The sequence below is a fragment of the Muntiacus reevesi genome, chromosome 4 (genome assembly GCF_963930625.1).
Source record: "Muntiacus reevesi chromosome 4, mMunRee1.1, whole genome shotgun sequence".
NCBI classification, from domain to species: domain Eukaryota; kingdom Metazoa; phylum Chordata; class Mammalia; order Artiodactyla; family Cervidae; genus Muntiacus; species Muntiacus reevesi.
Genome location: NC_089252.1, coordinates 86,703,934 through 86,721,024, shown reverse-complemented (window position 1 = coordinate 86,721,024; position 17,091 = coordinate 86,703,934).

Here is a 17,091-nt window from a genome sequence, read left to right as displayed (position 1 = left end):
TCATGAAGTAATGCTAAATTCTTGGAACTAAAGATTCACTGGTTGAGATATTAAGACATTATCTGATTAAATGTGCATAACCTGGGACTCCCCTGGTGACTGAGTGGTAAAAGAATACACCTGCCAATGCAGGAGACATGGGTTGGATCCTTGACTTGGGAAGATCTCACATGCTGTGGAGCAAGTAAGTCCATATGCACAACTATTGAGCTTGTGCTCTAGAGACCCCGAGCTGCAATTAGTGAGTCCACGTCTGCAAGTACTTAAACCCATGTGCCCTAGAGCCTTTGCTCCACAACAAGAAAAGCCACTGCAAAAAGAAGCCTGCCCAGCGCAACTAGAGAATAGCTGCCACTTGCCACAACTAGGAAAAAGCCTATGCACAATGAAGACCACACACAGTCAAAAATAAATAGAGAAATAAATAAAATTATGTTTTTAATGTGAATAACCTGGACTCTAAAATAACCTGGATTTTAATTTTTGCTCCTGTTGTCCTCAATTAATTTTTACAAAATTCTGAGAGTCACTATTTTCTTAGATAACTGTCTATATAAACAAAGGGCATGAGGAATATTAAGAAAAATGGCTAAGGATGATTTATGAGAGCAAAACAAAGTACAGAAAATATATTTCTTGCAAAGAGTTAACTGTGACAGACATTTTCCCCCTGTGGACCAACAGTCTTTTGTTCAGAGTATAGGCAATGCTGATCTCTGGATTGAAACTTAAATTTTCATAATAGGTATATAATTTGAAATCTCTCTAATAGTTTACATATTAAGAATGTCCCAGAGAAATTTTTCTTACATACATTTCAGCAATTATCCTAGAGTAGATAGAATATGCATAGCATTATATATGACTGAAGTATGGGTTTATCACTACACTATGGGCCTGGCAGGGTTAAATTTTGAGTGCTTGCAGAAAATAATCAGGGTTCATACTTTTTTTGTATTTCTCTTGTGTTCATTGTGAACAGAATTTCAAATACACACAACAAATTCTTCAAATATATAAAAATGTTGTAAATGGTTATTTTTCTAACATACTCAAATTAGACCCTTGGCCATAAACTGTTGTTTTCCTTTCTTTTCTTTTTTTTCTTTTTTAATGAAAAATGATTATAAGGGCTAATCTCACAGACAACAGGCTTTTGACTCAAGGGTAATTTAATAAAGGTATTGCTCTATTTGCCAATATATGCAGTGAATTTTGCCTGTGATGTTAGTCCTATCTTTTTATTTAAGAATTGCTGTCAAGGGACAACTCATAAAAATAGAATCTCATTAGTAGTAATCTTAATAATTCACTCAGCAAGCTCCTATGTCCAATTCTGCCTGACTATTGTCCATGTCACAAAATTACTTTCTAGGTCTGATTTTCATAATAAAGCTTTAACCAAGTCATCTCCCAGTTAGATTATTCTGCATACAGAATGGGATTTAATGTATTTAGAATGAGAATGATACTACTGGAAGGTGCACTAGTGATTAAAAGTCCCACCCACTGGTTTTATAGATGATGAAACAGAATTTATGTGACTGGTTCAAGGTTATACAGCTACGCTATGTGTGTTTCAGATTTAATTAAGATGAGGATAAGAAGGCATGTGTCAATAAGTACAAATGTTCAAAGCTTAGATTTAGAATAATACCATAAATTCGATAGAGCTGCATCTCCCTTGGATGTTATAACATTAAGACATTAGGCAAGATGAAATTACCCTTTAATGATCATTTAGCAGCAATGGTCAAATTGCTATTATCTTGTGCTTGACTTTCCAACACTGTACTCAGTGAAGTTCATGGTATTGTGGGTTTTTCTGTTCTATATGTTCTTGGTAGCATAGATGCAAGACTTGCTGTGGCTACGTTTATGCAACACATTGGAAACTGAAAAGGATTTCTCAACAAGTTCAACACAGCCCCCTTTCTTCCATCACTAAAAAAGACCTTGATTTCTTTAGTTGAGCACTAGTGAATACTACCACACACTCAGAGAATTAATGCCAATCCATCGCAAATTCTTCCAAGAAAATGAAGTGGAGGAAACACTTCCAAATCCATTTTACTGAAGCCAGGTAAGGGTACTACCAAAAAATCAGACTAATATCTCTGATGAATATACATGCAAAATTCTCAACAAAATACTAGCAGATGAGATTTAACATTACATTAAAAGGAGTATACACCATGATCAATTGAGATTTATCCCTGAGATTTAAAGATGTTTCATCATACACAAGTTAATAAGTGTAATAAACCACATTAACAAAATGGAAGATAAAAATCATATGATCATCTCAATAGATTCAGAAAGAGCATTTTTTCTGAATTCAATATCCTTTCATAATAATATATGAAATATAATTTCATAACAATAATACAAAAGAAAACTCTTAACAAGTGAGGTACAGAAGGACCATACCTCAACAGAATGAAATGCACATTGAGCATCACACTCAATGTTAAAAGCTAAAAGCTTTTCCTTTGAGATAGGAAACAAACACTGTATTCAAAATCGAAAGAGTTAATATTGTTAAGACGGTCATACTACCAAAAGTGATCAACAGATTCATTGCAATCCCTATCAAAATTCCAGTGACAGTTTTCACAGAGATAGAAAAAACAAAACAATTCTATAGTTCATAACAAATCACAAAACTTCTAAATATCTAAAGCAATCCTGAGAAAGAAGAATAAAGTTGGAGGCATCACATCACCTGATTTCAAAATACACTACAAATGACATTAGTAATGACAACATGGTACTGGAATGAAAACACACATATAGACAATGGAACAGCAGAGAGAACCCCAAAACAAATCCATTCATTTATAGTCAAATAATATCTATAAAGGTGCTAAGGACATATAGTGGGGAGAGAACAGTTTCTTCATTAAAGGGTATTGGGAAAACTAAACATCTGCATGCTGAAGAATAAAATTGAAACCTTATCTATACCATATACAAAAATCTATTCCAAATACATTAAGGACTTAGGTATAAGAACTAAGTTGTAAAACTACTAGAAGAAAACATAGAGGAAAAACTTCCTGACATTGGTCTGGGCAACGATTTTTTGGGATATAGCACTTTTGGGGACTAAAAGCACAGGCAACAAAAGGAAAAAAAAACAGGCAAATGGAATTACATCACATCACAAAGCTTCAGAGTAAAGAGGAAACCTTTGGAATGAGAGGAAGTAATTTCAAAGCATAATCTGATAAAGGATTAAAAGTCTGAAATCTATAAGGAAAACAAATAACTCAATAGCAAGAAAACAAATAACTCAGTTTTAAAATGGGCAAATGACTTGAATAAACATTTCTCAAAAGAAGATATACAAGGGACCAACAGGTATAAGAAAATATGCTGAATATACCAGTCATCAGGGAAATCCAAGTCAAAGCAACAATTAGATATCTCCTGACACCTATTAGAATGACTATTATCAAAAAGATAAATGACAAGACTTGTCAGTGAGGACATGATGGAAAGAAGACCCTTGTACACTGTTGGGAATGTAAACTGGTATAAGTTTTATGACAACCAGTATAGGGATTCATCCAAAATTAAAAAAATTACAACTGTCATGTCATCCAGAAATCTCATCTCTAGATATATATCCAAAGAAAATGAAATGGTATCTCAAAGAGACATCAGAACTTCCACATTCACTGCAGTGTTATCCACAAGAGCCAAGATATGGAAACAACCCAATGTCAGTCCATGAATGAGTGGATAAAGAAAATGTGATACATAGATAATGGAATATTATTCTACCTTAAAAAAGAAGTAAATCATGTCATTTGTGACAACATGGATGAACTTGGAGAACTTTATGCTAAGTGAAGTAAGCAAGGCAAGAAAGATAAGTGCTGCATGATCTCACTTTTATGTGGCATCTAAAAGAGTCTAACTCAAACTCATAATTGTAGAGAGTAGGATGGCGGTTTCCAGGAGCTAGGGGAGATATTGATCAAAGAGTACAAAGCTTCAGTTATGCAGGATAAACAAGTCTAGAGATCTAATGTATAGTGTGGTGACCGAGTTAATTACACCATAATGTATTCTTGAAATGTGCTAAGAGAGTAAATCTTAAACGTGCTCACCACACACAAAAATAGATAACCTTCTGTGACATGATGGATATATTAATTAGTTTGATTGTGGTGATCATTTCACAATATAATACCAAAACATCACATTATAAAGCTTAGATATATATGATTTTTGTTAATTACAGCTCAGTAAAGTTGGAAAAAATGTCCAAAAGGGGGGTTGTGTCTCGTTTCTGATTTACTTGGTTAAGAGCATAGAGCAGTAGAACTGACATTTGAACAAGAATAAGCCACATTTATATTTTTTGACATGACCCTTAGGGAAAAAAGTCAAAGGAAAAGAATGGACTCCTGCTCATCTGATCATGTGGGGGATGTCAGTGTGAGCCATCTCAAGCTATTGGAAAGGGATACTCAGGTTATGTTTTTTAATTGAGAGGATATTTACAGTGCATGTCCATCTCTTTAAACTGAAAGCTGTGTGAGGGCAGGGGCTGTATTTTTCTAGTTCCCCAGCAGTCATTCTAGTTCTAGGTAGGCAGTACATAGGCACTGGATAATCTTTTGGGAAATGCATACATGACAAAATGACTGTATGCCTGATTTTACAATTAGACTTTGAAGTCTCAAATTCAGAGACAATGGCTGATGCTTCTTTTCTGTGATGTATTACGTCCCTTGGCACTTGGCACAAAGTTGAGTAGATGGTAGACTCTCAATAAAGGCACCCTGGATAGTTTAGTGGAGGTAGCACATTTCCCCTTTGAAATCTCAATTGTTTTCTCTTTCTTCTTTTTGTTCTATAGTATTTTGAGATCAATAAGAATTTCTGTTCTACTTTGCAACTACTTTTTTTTTTCCTTTGTGCTGACCTCCAAATATTTTTAACCATATCTCTTGACTTCTCATCGTCTAGCATCTCTCAGAAAATACCCAGCCTTCTAGTTCCATTAACAATATAATGAGGTCACATCTCACTAGTCCCCACAATTCAGGTAGTAGATTCATGTATCTTCTGTTTGGACGAGAAGCACCTTATACAAAATAGTATTGTATTTTTGTAAAGAATAGCTCAAATGTAGTATTTTCCGATTGTTAAAGCATCTTATTAGATCTCCAGCTCACAACTCTTTAGCAACAACATAAGGTCTGAAAAAGGGTGATGATTTTTACAGCAAAAGAACAGTTCCTCTCTCTAGAGAATAAAACTGTCATTGATCTTTATGATAAATTGAATCTCGGGGTCTGAAAATATAGACCTTGTTTTCCTTCTTTTATCTTTTTTCATTATAAGAATGACCTTCCCTCTATTATAAATCAAAAGTAACTAGGCTTTTGTGGCTTCTACAAAGTTACCAGGGACGAAATGTGTCCATGGCAGTGGTCTGTTACTGTGTATCCCATCTGGGAGACTTCATAGATACGTCCTTTAGGTTCTGTGTTTTGAGACTTACTCCTCAGCCTCCTGGTTAAAGAGAGGGGACACATAAACTAAATGACTCCACTGGGAGAGAGCAATTGTTTTAGGAATATTTCATGCCTGTAAAACACAAAAACAAAAAGCAGTAGTAACAGCTCAACCAAATGTTGATTTTTATTTTTTATTAATGTAACAAGGATCTCAAAAGCAAAGGGAAAAAAAAACAGATTTAATTCCTATTTTCTAATTTAAACAAGCAAGGTGAACAACATCTTAAAATTTTACTTTCTAACTTTTAATTGTATTTTTCTATTTTAAGGGGGGACATTAAAGGTGGAAGAGAATATAGTTGACCCTGAAAACATGGGTTTGAACTGTGTGGGTCCACTTACATGTGGAAAATTTTCAATAAATACATACTGCATGACCTGCCGTTGACAGAATTTGCAGAGGCAGAACTGCAGATATGGAGCATCCACTGTAAAGTGATACTCAGATATCCACCCCCCTCACCCGTTGGCTACTTATTTTACACACGGTGATGTAAGTTTCCCTGTTACTCTCTCCATACATCTCACCCTCTCCTCTCCTCTCCCCATGTCCATAAGTCTGTTCTCTATGTCTGTTTCTCCACTGCTGCCCTGTAAATAATTTCTTCAGTACCATCTTTCTAGATTCCACATACATGCATTAGAATACGATATTTATCTTTCTCTTTCTGACTCACCTCACTCTGGTTCTAGGTTCTAGGTTCATCCACCTCATTCAAACTGACTTGAATACATTCCTTTTTATGGCTGAGTAATATTCAACTTTGTATATGTACCACAACTTCTTTATCCGTTCATCTGTCAGTGGACATCTAGGTTGCTCCCATGTTTTAGCTATTGTAAATAGTGGTGCAATGAACAATGGGATACTTATGTCTTTTTCAATTTTGGTTTCCTCAGGGTTTATGCCTAGGAGTGGGATTGTGGGGTCATATGGTGGTTTTATTGCTAGTTTTTTAGGGAATCTCCATACCATCTTCCATAGTGGCTGTGTCAATTTACATATCCATCAACAGTGCAAGAGCATTCTCTTTTCTCCACACCCTCTCTAGCATTTACTGTTTGCAGACTTTTTGATGATGTTCATTCTGACTGGTGTAAGGGGATATCTCATTGTAGTTTTGATTTGTATTTCTCCAATAATGCATGCTGTTGAGTATCTTTTCATGTGTTTGTTAGCCATCTGTATGTCTTCTTTGGAGAAATGTCTGTTTAAGTCTTTTCCCCAGTTTTTGATTGGGTTGTTTGTTTTTCTGGCATTGAGTTGTATGAGCTGCTTGTATATTTTGGAAATTAATCCTTTGTCAGTTGTTTCATTTGCTCTTATTTTCTCCCATTCTGAGGACTGTCTTTTCACCTTGTTTATAGTTTCCTTTGCTGTGCAAAAGCCTTTAAGTTCAATCAGGTCCCACTTGTTTACTTCTGTTTTTTATTTCTGTTACTCTAGGAGGTGGGTCATAGAGGATCTTGCTTTCATTTATGTCATCGAGTGTTCTGCCTGTGCTTTTCTCTAAGGATACTCAGATTTTGGACTGTGAGGAGAGTCAACACCCCTAAATCCTCCATTGTCCAGGGTCAATTGTAGGTATGCATGTAATTCCAAGAGGTATTTATTGAGAAGTGTGCCTCAAGAAGCTTGCAGGACAAATCCACTAGTAAATCAAACCCTGAATGTGGCAAGAAAAGACAGCACTATTAGAATGTGGAAGAGGAGAAACTTAATTTAGAAATCACAGACAACAGCATCCAAAAGATAAGGATGCTTGAGGATGCATAAAAAGGAAAAATTACTTTAGAAGTGAGGGAGTAGCATAAGAGAAATGCTGAAGTATTAAAATATAGGGCATGTTCACAGACCTTGGACTGCACAGCTTTGCATTGCAATCGTATTGTAGGAGATACAGCTGGGAAGACAGTATTGAGTCCTAGCATAGAGAACACTGGGCACCAGATTAAGAGGCTTGATGTCAATTCTACAGGTAATAAAGCATAGAGGCTATTGGTATGGGAGCTATAAATCTGGCAAAAATAAGTTCAAGACTGGTGCTAACATTTAGTAGTTGTGTGACCTTAAGCAGTTTACTAGGTTTCTCTCTGAGAGTGATTGCTAAAGTGGGTATATCAACATTTTTGGTATATATGGTATATGGTATATCAACATATTACTTCATTTGAACGCTGAGAGGGGCAAATAACCAAAGGCATGTAAACATTTAGCACTGCTCCAGGATTCAGTCAGTGTGGGAAAGGTGTTAGGTATTACTATTAAAGGCAATGGGATCTGAAGCTTTTGAATTGCGGGATACTGCCATATATAGAGGAGAAGGCAATGGCACCCCACTCCAGTACTCTCGCCTGGAAAATCCCATGGACGGAGGAGCCTGGTGGGCTGTAGTCCATGGGGTCGCTAAGAGTCTGACACGACTGAGAGACTTCACTTTCACTTGTCACTTTCATGCATTGGAGAGAGAAATGGCAACCCACTCCAGTGTTCTTGCCTGGAGAATCCCAGGGACAGGAGAGCCTGGTGGGCTGCCGTCTATGGGGTCGCACAGAGTCAGACACGACTGAAGCGACTTAGCAGCAGCAGCAGCAGCCATATACAGAAGGGAGTTGAAGGAAGCGTGGATTTGGTGTATGTTAGTATTAATGACCAGAAGTTCATTTGTGAGATGACTGAGAGAGACTTTGAAAATCTAGAGCAATTGGGGGCAAATCAGTTGTTGGAGACAATGTCTAGAAAAAGATTATGAATTTGGCTAGTCTTGAGACAAACTGGAAAGTTTTCAATTCTTCATTGTTAGGATGCACAGAGGACATCAACAAAGAATGCACAAAACTGTATACTGACCCTTTTAAAAACCAACAAAGTAGATTGAGAGTGCAATTATTCCAGAGATGGAATTAATGGCCATATTCTAGAACACTGTAATTAAAATGATGTTAATTACATTACATTGATTTGGTATATGCCCAAGAAAATGCAAACAAAGTTTCAGTGAAGACGACAAAACTTCTTAACCATTTAAGTTGTTTTTTTTTTTTTTTATAACAAAGGGATAACAAAAGACATATTTACATATTTAGAGTAAAATTAATAAAATTAGACCACTCTGAGGACTTCCATTAATTCAAGTGAGTCTTTGTCTAGCAAGCATGCTCAACTGAGATAACCTCACTTCTGATCAACCTGCTTATCTAAAGATAGACTTTTAAACTCAGCAGGTTATACTGCCAATCTTCAGAAGAAACACAAAATAAATACTGGGATGTCTAGGCAGGTATTGAATGACTTCCAATATCAAGATTGGTGTGAACTAGAACAGAGTCATGAGACCTTGGATGAGGTCAACAGCCACTCTCTGGGTTATAAAATGTTTGCCTGTTGAAACAAGTTTAAATGTCTACTAACATTATAAACTTGCCCATTAAAACATTGTATAAAATTCAGGGTTTCTTTAAGTGAAAAACTTCAACTGCTGTAATAACAAGGTTTCATGTTATTTTCTATATTTAAAAATATTGCTTTACCCACTCGAGGTTATCAGTACACATAGTTTAGTGTCCTAAAAAAAGGCATAGATTTAATTAATAAATAACTTATATGTGATGGACATAGAAATAAATAACTAAGAGTGAAACCTGGGGGTTATGAGACCACATGGGCCAGGACCGAGTTTCACATGTTACTATGAAACAACCCTACTTTGGTTGTACCTTTGATCATAGCAGTGTACAATACAGTTAAGCTAGCATTGCAATAATCAGTCTAAGATCCAATAAAGGCTGGATTGGTATTCATGACTTTATGCGTATTGGCTACTCTTGGGTCAAAGAGAGCTGACTTGGCTAATTGAAAGAGAAAGAGGAGACTTCAAAAGCAAGGCCTGAAATCAATTGCCCCCTCATAAACATCTTGCTTCCCTCAATACCTTTACCTACTGAGATGATTAAAGGAAAAAGGAAAGTGTTCTTTTGGAGCAAGAGAAAGGAAAGCAGAAGAGAAACCCAATATTTTCTTAGGAAAAGTGTACACTTTTACAAGTAAACAATTTTACTGGTTGTTACTATTTATTAAAAGCTAGGCTTGCTTTTTGCTGAGAACTGTATTTCTCATGTTTACTATCTTATTTAATCTTCATGGTGCCCAAAGAGGTGAGGGTTGTTATCTCTATGCTCTAGAGAAGAAACCAGTGATAAAAGAGAAAAAAGTTGGCCAAGACCTCAAAGCCAATAGGTGGTGGCAAAAAGAATGAAAACCCTCTCAGCTGAACTCCAGGACCAAAGCTCTTCATCACTACTCCGTATTCCCTCTTCCTCAAGTATCTCTGCAGCATTTACTTAAGATTCAGAAATAAAATATTTTAATAGAAACATGTGTTTAAACAAATTTTTTTCTGCTTTCCTTTTTAGCTGCACCTGTGGGATCTTAGTTACCTTACCAAGAATAGAAACTTCACCCCTTGCCCTGGAAGAGCAGAGTTTTAACCACTGGACTGCAGGGAAGTCCCCCTAGAAGCATGTATTTTGACTTTGAAGAATTTTCTGCATAGAGCTTTAAATTCATCAATACTGCTTTATATTCAGTTACAGAAAGTGGCACTGGTTGAAATCTTGGATTTTCTTTAACCTACACTTTTTCTGTGTGTGTGAATGTCATGAATAAATGGAAAAACTGAAAGCTGAGTTCAACAAGACTAAATCATGATCATTTCTAAATTCTTTAGTGTTTCCTCTTCTCTCTGTGGAGAAATAATAAATTATGGGTGTTTAAGGAGGCTAATTATAAAGAGTTTCTTGGGGGGCGGAAACTAAAACAAAAAGATTTTAAAAAGTAAGTTATGCTTTAAAGGAAGTGAGTCAGACTTCCGTATGGCAGAAAGAACTTTATTTTGAGGTGCAACTTCTGTCAATAGGATGGCTCTTCTGTCCATGGGATTCTCCAGGTAAGAATAATGGAATGGGTTGCCACACTCTCCTCCAGGGGATCTTCCTGACTCAGAGATCAAACCTGCAACTCTTATATCTGCTGTACTGGCAGGCTGGTTCTTTACCACTAGCACCACCTGGGAAGCCACCAACGGGACAGTATTTCTACTTAAAAGAATCCATGACTGCATAACATCTCACTCAGAATGAAAGGCAGTAGAATGTATTCACAGTAGAATGTGAAGAGTAAATATTTGGGGACCAAAAGAAAGCTGTATTTGAGACTCAGATCTACCACTTACCAGCTATTGGATTTTGTTACTTAAAACTGAAATAAAGTCGTATCTACCAAATAGAATAATTGTGAGTTTTTAATAGGATAATGCATACAAAGTGCATGGCACAGTTTCTGGCATATGATAATACTCAATAAACAAAAAAAGATGGTGGTAGTGTTAGGGATGGTATTGAGGGAAAACGCTAGATGTCTCTTTTAACATTGTTGTATAGTCACTCAATCATGTCTGACTCTGCAACCCCATGGATTGTAGCCTGCCAGGCTCCTCTGTCCATGAGATTTCCCAGGCAAGAATACTGGAGTGGGTTGCCATTTCCTTCTCCAGTGAATCTTCCCAACCTAGGGATGAAACTCACGTCTTCTGCATTGGCAGGTGAATTCTTTACCACTGAACCACTAGAGAAGCCTCCTTTTAGGGTAGACCTTCACAAACTGTAATACGTTTACAAATCACCTGGAGATCTTGTTAAAATACAGATTCTAATGCAGTATACCTATGGATAGAGCCAGATAATACTGGATTAGATATTTTCTCTCACATTCTGAGGTGATGCTGATACTGTTGGTCTAGGGATCATACCCAAAATAAAGGTCTAGTAGGTCAGGGACACTCTATGTAGATCATACTTTTAAAGATAATAGAAAATCCCATTACAATCATTCCCCACATGCAGCAAAGAGAGGGGAGGGATTTCTGTAGTAATAATATTCTTTGACAATGATTTTTGCTTTCCAGTCTTATGCTTTAACCATCAGACTGCTAAATTTAGTTCAATAAGGTCTTTGGAGCAGTTACTTGCTGACCTCCACAGTAGAGGACAGGCAATCAGATGTAGGTCCTTCTTGTAGGGAAGTTACAATTTACCTGCAATGACAGGACTCACATGAATAATACATTTAGATGGAAATATAAGGATGAATAAAATAAAGCACAAAAATGCATAGAATGAGAAACTGATGCTTCTACAGGAAGGAAACGGGGGAGAAGCTGCTTTCAGTCCCCTGTGCCAATCATTTCAAAGGGTTTTTAAAAAATATTTTCACAGACAGGCACCCCACACTCAGCATCTCTCTGCAGTGTAGGAAAGCTGCTATCTGTGGTTATCAAAATATGAACTAAGTCCCAGGGTATTTCAAAGTTCAAGATTGTAGGTCTATCCAAACCCCAAATAGTGAACTATTCTTCATAGTTTGGGGATGGTCTGATGGTGAAAGAAGTTACAAAGTTTCTCGGAAAGTCTTACTCCTCAAATGCTTAGGGTTTTAAGAAAAGTTAACACCAAAAACATAGCTAAGCAGGAGAAAACCATAATTCAAAAAGACACATGCACTCCAATGTTCATTGGAGCAGTGTTTACAATAGCCAGGACATGGAAGCAACCTAATGTCCACTAAGAGAGGAATGGATAAAGAAGATGTGGTACCTATATAAAATGGAATATTATTCAGCTGTAAAAAGGAACAAATTGTGCCATCTGCAGAGACATGGATGGACTAGAGACTATCACATAGAGTGAATTAAGTCAGAAAGAGAAACGAATATCATGTATTAACACATATAGATGGAATCTATAAAAATGATACAGATGATCTTATTTGCAAAGCAGAAATAGAGACACACATGTAAAGAACAAACATATGGATACCAAGGGGGAAGGTGGCATGTAATATGGATTGGGACAATGTGTAAAATAAATAATGAGAGCTGACTGAGTTCAGTTCAGTTCAGTCGCTCAGTCGTGTCCAACTCTTTGCAACCCCATGGACTGCAGCACGCCAGGCCTCCCTGTCCATCATCAACTCCTAGAGTTTACTCAAACTCATGTCCATTGAGTCAGTGATGCCATCCAACCATCTCATCCTCTGTCGTCCCCTTCTCCTCCCACCTTCAATCTTTCCCAGCATCAGTCTTTTCAAATGAGTCAGTTCTTTGCGTCCGGTGGACAAAGTATTGGAATTTCAGCTTTAGCATCAGTCCTTCTAGTGAATATTCAGGACTGATTTCCTTTAGGATGGACTGGTTGGATCTCCTTGCAGTCCAAGGGACTCTCAAGAGTCTTCTCTAATACACAGTTCAAAAGCATCCATTCTTCAGTGCTTGGCTTTCTTTATGGTCCAACTCTCACATCCATTCCTGACTACTGGAAAAATCATAGCTTTGACTAGACGGACCTTTGTTGGCCAAGTAATGTCTCTGCTTTTTAATATGTTGTACTAGTTTCATAGTACAGGAAACTCTACTCAACACTTTGTGGTGATCTAAATGGGAAGGAAGTCCATGGAAGAGGAGATATATGCACGCATGTGGCTGATTCACATGGCTGTACGGCAGAAGTGAATGCAACATTGTAAAGCAAGTATACTCCAATTTAAAAAATGGCTAAATACATACTTCAAAACAGAAGATGAAAACCACATGGTGAAAATATTTATATCATGTACGACATATATTTTCTTCACTTCTCTTTTCAAGACTGTTTGTAGGCAAAGTCAATGGAAAGTAGCAGTTATAGATACACACTGGCTGTGTATATATACACATAGTCTCACACACCAACTCTGACAAATGCCCAAAGGCAGAAATGCTTTATTATCACACAAAAATTAATTAAAGCAAGTGAAGAATGGAATCAATTAGAGCTACAGTGCTGTGTACTATAAAATACTTTCTAATCATTGCATCTAATTAAAAGGAAGGAAAAAAATCATGACTTTTAAAGGACCTTAATTATTACAGAAGAAGAACATTAATTAGCAGAAATTCTCAGCTGGACATTCATGGAGTCTTTGGACAAAAGGAATATCTGACTAACGAGACATGGCAGCCCAAAAAGATCAATGGGATTTCGGAGAAAAGAAGCTGTTGAGAACTTTGAACAATACCAGTTTGTTTGCTGATCAGTAGCATGTTCACTATGGATACTAGGACCCCAGAAGGTACATGGTGAAAAACTTGATTGAAAAGGCCATGAAAACTCTAGTGAATCAGTCTTGTTTCTATCTTGGGTATGAGAATTGGACTAATTTAAGAATTAGCTTTGTGAGTCAATCTATATGCAACAACACAAAGGTGCTTTCAGACCTTCTGGTGACCTTAGGGTTTTCACTATAAACATGAATCATTACTTCCAATTATGGAGCACAGTCTGTTGGTCATTATTGCTCTGGTTAATAACACGATGAAAATCAGCTATACTTCTATTAATTCAACTTTTTCAATATCCTATTAATTGATTTAGGATGACATCTTTCTTCTTAGAATATTTTTTTTCTAATCATACAAACAACATATGCTCATTGAAGATATTGTAGAATAATGAATAAGTGCTCAGAACTCACAAGGAAAACTAGGTCATTTTATGTCAAAATGACTGTGGCAAAAAGCCTAGTGTTGGTACTATGAGATTTGAGAGTGCCACAGATGTTTCCTGGGCCTGATGGATGGGATTGTGTTAATCAACTTTGACATCATTCTTTTTTAATCATTTCTGTTAGATATTATCCTTAATAGACATTATTTTGTTATTGCTTAAAATTTTAGATGGAGAAAATATCTTTTGTGAACAATCTGTTGAACAAGCCATAATCTGTAGAATCTGAGCAGAAAGTAGTACCTCAGCTAACCCATTCTCACAGGCTTGTGCCTTTCTGGCTCTTGGATAAAATATTATGCCAGTCTCACAGATTTGATGACTAGTATCATCTAAATAGACCAGATTTCCAGCAGCTTGAATCTTTTTTGCCTCCTTTGGCTCAGACCTACTTTGGGCTTACAAACCTGACATGGGGATGGAACAGGCATGTGTGGGAAGTCCCAGCCAGTTCCTTCACAGTTTGTACACCTTATGTTTTATTTCCAGCTTCAAATTTCCTATGTTTTTCCTAGTTTCCTCAGGACAGGAGCAGAAAGGAAGAGAGTAGGAAAGGTCTGTAAATCTCTCACCAGGCTGTTACAGTTACCATCTGGCTTTGGTGTCCATTTGGTATGTCCGATGTCCCAAATGCATTCTGTATCTCCTGTTTGTGAGTTCTTCAGAGATGCAAATTCCGCCCATGAAAGCATCTATTGTATATACGGCCACCACCTTAGCACCTAGTTCTGGAAGACTACCATTCTTTTGGGCTCACCTCTGCCCTCCAAGAACTTTTCTTGGAAGGATAGCTCTCTAAACAATCCCATCTCTCCGGGCTACATTGATGAGGGCTTCATCCCTTCCAAGCTTCAGTAGAGCAAGCTTTTCTCCAGGCAACCCAGGCTCTGTTATCCTGGTAAGCAGATCTCCTTGGTGTGTGTTAGGAACCATTACTCCATCCTCAATTCCCAGCTTCACACTGCAAGCTTGCAGAGTAGTTTTCTTAGGAGCAAACTCTGGGACCAAGATTTCAGGGCAAGTAATTTATAAGAGAGGTGATCTCAGAAAGCATCAACAGGGAACTGAGACAGGGAGGTGAGGGAAGCCAATAACAGGGATATTCTCAAGCATTTAGAACATGGCAGGCGACCTGGGCTTCATTCTCATTGGGAGCCCGGAGAGACATTGGTGAACAAGCCTTAGAGTCATCCCCTTTGCACAAAGGTGATCTGGGGCAATAAACTATCAATTCCTTTTGGCCTTTCACTGAGGGTTGTTCCCAGGGGATATTAGAGTTCCTGAATCTCTGCCTGACTTGTACATAGACCTAGTAAGTTCAAGGGACTAAAGAAGGCCTCAGGTAAAGTTCTGAACACTGGCCTTTGGAATTTGCTGGGTCAGTTCAACTGGAGGGGAGGAGGAAGCCATTTGTTTCTTCTATTACCAATTATTTTTTATTTTAAAATCTCATATGTATGTACAATACATATGTATGCATGTACCTATGTATATATATATATATTTGTGTTATGATACAATAAGCATAGCATGAAATTGACTATTCTAACCATTTTTAGGTATACAATTTAGTGGCACTGAGTACATTTCTAATGTTGTACAATCATCACCAATATCCATTTCCAGACTTTTTAATTGTCCCAAACAGAATTCTACACCCATTAAACAATAACTCCCTATGCCTCCTCCCCACCTTCCTGCATCAGCCCCTGCATCATCTATTCTACTTTCTGTCTCTATACATTTACCTATTCTAAGTCCTGCATATAAATGGAATCATACAATATATTTGTCATTTTTGTGTCTGCAAGTTCTTCTTTTCTGATATCGTCATAGTGGGTGATAAGCTAACAGTTTACAAAACTAGTTCCACAAACATTTTATCACAACCTGCTATGGTGTCTGGGCACTTCTTATGGTGTTCTTAGCTTCAAGGCCTCAGCCAAAAGGAAGGAGGAGTTTCATTTTGACAGCGTGTTCACATCTGTATCAGCTCATGCTAACCTAAACAGTGTGAGCTCCACTGAGGGAAAGCAAACATGATTTTGCCCATTAGCATTATGCCTTTCCATATCATACTCCGGTGGACCTTGATACATGAAAGAGCAGTATGATTATAAGGATTTCAGTTGTCAATAGTCTGCTTTTCTCTGAGGTTTTGAAAGACTCTGCAACTCTGGGGTAGATAAAAATAACTTATTTATATGCATACAGACTCTCTAGGATTAACTGTTTACACACTTTTCAGTCCTCTACAAAGGAAAATAATATTATTAATAAAGGGTTCAAAAATTTCAGACTGTACTGAATTTTAAGGTCAAGAAGTGATGATGAGAAGTGAAAGTTTGCTTCTTGAATACCGTTTCTGTCATTTAGTTATTTGACATCTTTATTATTTCATTTATATCTAGTGCTGTTTCAAGAAAGATTTGAGATTGGTTTCAAATGACTTGGCAGTGTTAATGAGGACAGTATATTGACAACTGAAAGAAAAGACATTCTCAACAGAAATTCATCATATCTTTAGTAGCTTCTGCTTTACAGAAATGATTATGGAAAGCATCAAATTAAACTAAAGTTTGGCAGATTTTACCATCTCTATTCTTAAAAAACTAAGGATAAAACCACCTGAAGGAAGAACTCGGCTATGCCTATTTATAGTTTAGAGGCTGAATTATACATTCACATTTCTAAAGACAATGCAAAATGAAAGCAATGGGGGAAGTAACTGGGAATGGCCTCCTTGGGGGTGACAGTACTAAGATTTTTGTTGTTTTTCTAATAGAAATCCAGGACAATTGTAGATTGAAGCTTTGGGGTAGAGCTAATAATGGGGAGAAAACGTAACTGAGTATCAGAGAGCACTGTAGTAAACCTTTTTTTCTTTTAAGAAAAGATAAAGCTTCTAACTTAGTGAGAAGCTTAAAATAACTTTACATATCCATTTACTAGGAAA